Here is a 4926-nt window from a genome sequence, read left to right as displayed (position 1 = left end):
TGGGGAGGGTATGTGATTTGGTGAGTGCTGTGAAGTGTGTAAACCTGGTGATTCACAGACCTGTACCCCTGGGGATAAAAATATATGTTTATAAAAAATAAAAAATTAAAAAAAAAAAAAAAAAAAAAAGAAATATCAAGACTTAGAACTGATTATTGGGTTTAACAGAGAAATGAAATTTGGTGTCTTGAAAAGAGCAGTTTTAGTAGAATAGTGGATAGAAACAAAACTGAGTCAGAAGCTGGACATAGAGGTAGGAGTTTAGACAATTATTTCAACTATTACTCTCTAAAAGGTAAAAAAGAAATAATAAGAAACTAAAGAAGATTAGGGAGTCTAGGGAGGTCTTTTTGGTTTTGATTTTATTTAAAGATGGGAGAAATTAGAGATACTAAATGATTAGCATGATCTGTATAAAGGGGAAATATTTGAATTAGGAGAGCAACAAGAAAATGTCTATACTGACATTTCCACAAGTGGATGGTTCACCTTTACTAGGAACATGATCAGTCCATCAAACGGAGATGGAAATCGAAATATATGGGTACAGGTGTAAGTAGACAGGTAGATGTGATAGTGGGAGTCTATAAACATTCTTTTGATTTGCATTATTAAAGTGATTTAAAGCAAAGTGTATTAAAGCAAAGAAATCAGTTAAGAATGAAGATGGAACAAAGAAAGTTTGGAAAAGAGGGAAAACAGGCCTAGCGGAGTGAGAGTGAATGAATGAAAGCAGTAGAGAGGACGGCTCAGCAGCACTGAGAGGCCACTCAATGTCAGATATAATGAATTTAAAGTGAGACTGGACAGCCTGGTTTTGTATGTTGCTCCAACTGCAGGCACAGGGACAATATAGGTCAAGAGAAGTATTTAACCAGGTTTGGAATTTGCCAGACAAGTATGATAATGTGAGATGGGTAAGCAAGTTGAGAACATATGTAAAGGAGAGTTTGAATGTCCAATGACAGAATTTAACTTGGATAAAGAAGCAGCTGTAGACAGAGTGGTAAAGGAGCATGGAAAAGTACAAGAATCCATAGATTATACCAAAGAGCTCAAAGAATTGTTCATTTGGGGGTTCTAGAAAAGTTGAGATAAAAAGATATAAAGAGGTGCTTGGACAGTGTGATGCTTAAAATTAAGACTACAAAGATCTTATTTTTTGGTAATAATGTCATCTACGGCATTTCCATAGGAGTGAAAGGTTGTGGAATAGTGAAGAACAAGATCATTGGAGGAGATGTGAGCAAAGAATTAGAGGCCAAGTGATTACAAAAATTAACTAAATGGATACTGAAATCACTAAGAACCATAAATGAGCAATGCTGCAGAACTTGACAGTTGGCAAAGAGCTAAAAATCTTCCAGGAACAAAGGAGATGGATACTGGGGTCAGTGGATGATTACAAAAAAAAAAGTGGGGTGGGTAGTTTGTTGTACGCTTTCTTTTTTTTTAAGATTATATTTATTTATTTGAGATAGAGAGAGCACAAGCAGGATGAGCAACTGGCAGAGGGAGAGGGAGAAGCAGGCTCCCCTCTGAGCAAGGAGCCCTATGTGGGGCTCCATCCCAGGACCCTGGGATCATGACCTGAGCCGAAGGCAGACACTTAATGACTGAGCCACCCAGGCGCCCAAATTTTGATTAAAAAAAAAAAAAAAAAGTTGCATTAAAGTAGTATTTATCTTGACTACTGAAACGTTACTACCATCTCTAATTTTTAGCCCATCCTGCCCTCCCCAGGTCAGTGCTCCACCTGGTCTCATCCTAGTTCTGCCCTGAAGCTAGAAATAAGCAGTTGGGGAGGGGCTTTGAGTGCTTTATGAATAGGGAAAAGCAGAGCATGCTGAGTCCTGGAGTTCTGTGTTCATTTCTGCCAATGATAGCATGGTGGTTTTAGCTGGAACCCAGGTTTTCCCCAATTCCCAACAATTAAGGGATTGAGGCCAAAAGAGGACCCACCTCATTACCACTGAAAATTCCTGTATCTTCTTCAGAAATCAAAGATCTGAGACCTGGATCAGAGGACATGATATATTTGATGTTCCCTGACAAGTTAGATGCTGTCTCCTTGTCCATCAAAAGAGGAGGAAAAGAGATCACTAAGTAATGGTCTAAATCTATGCCACTGTTCCTTAGATGTGACTCATTGCCTGTTTATAAGCATAGCCAGAAGAATTCTTCTTTTTTTTTAAGAAAGAGAATACTAGAGAGAGAGAGAGAGAGAGTGCGAGCAAGCACAAGTTGGGGGTGGGGGGGAGAAGCAGGCTTCCCACTGAGCAGGAAGCCCTACGATGCAGGGCTCCATCCCAAGACCCCAGAGGTCACGACCAGAACCAGAACCAAAGGCAGACTCCCAACTGGCCAGGCCACCCAGGCACCCCCAGAAGAATTCTTAGGAAGATATGATTGCATGTGTTCATCTCAAACTTAACTTGTCCAAAATTTGTCTCCTAATTTCTCACCCCATCCAAAACTGTTTTTCCTGCAAGTATTCCTCATCTCAGTAAATGGCAACTCCATCCTTCATGTTCCTTAGGACACGCTCCACACAATGTCTGTAGTGGTGACTAAGACATAATAGTTAAAAAAATGAATACAATGTGTTTCATGAACAGGGAATGTGTCTATATGGGAAAGAAATAGCATGTGACTGAGATGTGAATGTTGTGGTAAAAAAGCTTGAAATCGAGTTAAGTTGATAAGAAAAGGCATAAAACCATACTGTATGTATAGCTCCATCCCACCCCAGCGAGATATAATTCACTCTACACATATACATGTAATAAAACCAGGTTTAAAATTCTGAAGAAGATTAGAGATGATAAAATAAAGTCAGGAAAAAGAAAATGAAGCTGTAAGTATATGAAAGACATACCAAAAGATCTAGAAGATTTCTTAGAGCAAACCAGCAAATGTGACTTTGAGATTGCTGGTACCTAGTGAAAGTAAAAACATCTTCAAATGCTCATTTTACAGATCTTATAATAATTTTAAAATAGTACTTAACAATGAGTAATAATAATACATCTTCAAAGAAAAAAAAAGACCTATACTCAATAGTGAGAACTGAGGGGAACTTCTCCACATGGGTCCCCCTAAGGGGAAAATGTGACTAGAATAAATCAGATTCTCGACAACATTCCTGAAATATGTTTAGCAGTGACTTTCAGAGGTCTACTCTTGGAAAGTTCCTCAATGAAGGACAATGGCTATCACCAAACTACAGCTCAATGGACGCCAAAATATTGTGCTCAAAAAACACAATGCTTCAATATTCTAAATTAAACCAAGATTGAAATCTAAAGGAACTAGTGCAGCAACTGTTTTCTCCTTAAATTTCTGAATACTGTATTAACTCCTGTATTAACTCCTGTGACTCAGGAAACCTAGTTTGGGAAAGATACGCTATTCTAAAGCTATACATATCTACTGTACTCTCTAGATAACCTTCCACAATCAACTCTTTGACGATCATTCTCTAGATATTCTTCAGTTCAATTTTCTCATAACCAATCTTCTGATAAATAACTGATAGCAAAACATTTGATGTTGTACTCTAAAAAATATGTGGATTACCATACTCTGTGTTACTAATTTAGTAAGAATACCTCCATTTGACAGCAAGCTAAAATGGGGAGAGAGTTGATAGCCTCTTAAGACCATTTGAAGAAAATAACCAGGGCCTGTGCCTATATATTGGTCACCCCCATTTCCATGTAATAAGTTCTATAATAAAACATGATGAGTCAGGAGTGTCATCTTCTTGATTAAAAGTTATCCCACAAAAAGCCTATACTACAAAAGAGTCATAGAGTTCACTTCAAAAGGAATGTCAGGTCTGTGGATAAAGGGAGAAAGTTTTATAAATATAGTGATCTAATTTGATTATTTTTTTTCCTTTTTTAAGATTTTTTTTAAAGATTTTATTTATTTATTTGACAGAGAGAGACAGAGAGGCAGGCAGAGAGAAGGGGGAAGCAGGATCCCCACTGAGCAGAGAGCCCAATGCAGGGCTTGATGTGGGGTTCGATGTGGGGCTCAATCTCAGGACCCTGAGATCATGAACCGAACCGAAGGCAGAGGCTCAACCCACTGCACCACCCAGGTGCCCCTCCTTTTTGAAGATTTAAAATGAACAGAATCTTAAGGCACTTACTTGGTAACAAGGCAATATTCAGTGGCTGAATTAACACATAAGCTAGTGAAAAATCTCAAAGACCCCAACGCTTCCCAGAGTTTCAACTCACAGTCAGACAGTCAATGACAAGCCCTACTCATCAAAAACAAAAAAAGAACACTTATTTTTATGTCTTTATGACAGGTGAGGTGACTGTGACATAGATATTATGAATGAGGTGGGAATAGTTCATGGTCTAGTTACTGAAAAATCAATGAGGTGAGAGCAGGTAAGTCAGGACTTCCCATTGCACACCTGCTCTTCCCAGACACAAAATTAAACATTCAGCAGCATGAACCTATCCCTCCAGCCCTTACCACCTCCTTCATCTCCACCACCTCCTAAGATAGTAGCTCAAAAATGAACAAACAAAGAGCAATTTTTTCTTCTATTCCACTTTGACCCTCTTACATATTTTCAAGCCATACCATGAGGCTGGAACTGGCACTAAGTAAACACTACTACCAAAGTGTTTTGAAAATCCAAGTTAAGAATGCAAGAAACATCTGAAGCAATTCATGGGCACAAATGATGTTAGAAATTGATGCTCTGTCATTTCCTGACTTGTTGATTTTAGCCATTCTGACTGGTGTGAGGTGATAGGAAGTGGTGATACAACATGGAGGCTTAAGTGGGTAGAAGAAGAATAAATGAAACAAGATGGGATTGGGAGGGAGACAAACCATAAGTGACTCTTAATCTCCCAAACCCCCTCCCCCCGGCAACCCTCAGTTTGTTTTGTGAGA

The sequence above is a fragment of the Mustela nigripes genome, chromosome 7, assembly GCF_022355385.1.
Source record: "Mustela nigripes isolate SB6536 chromosome 7, MUSNIG.SB6536, whole genome shotgun sequence".
NCBI classification, from domain to species: Eukaryota; Metazoa; Chordata; class Mammalia; order Carnivora; family Mustelidae; genus Mustela; species Mustela nigripes.
Note: the sequence above shows the minus strand (reverse complement) of the source record.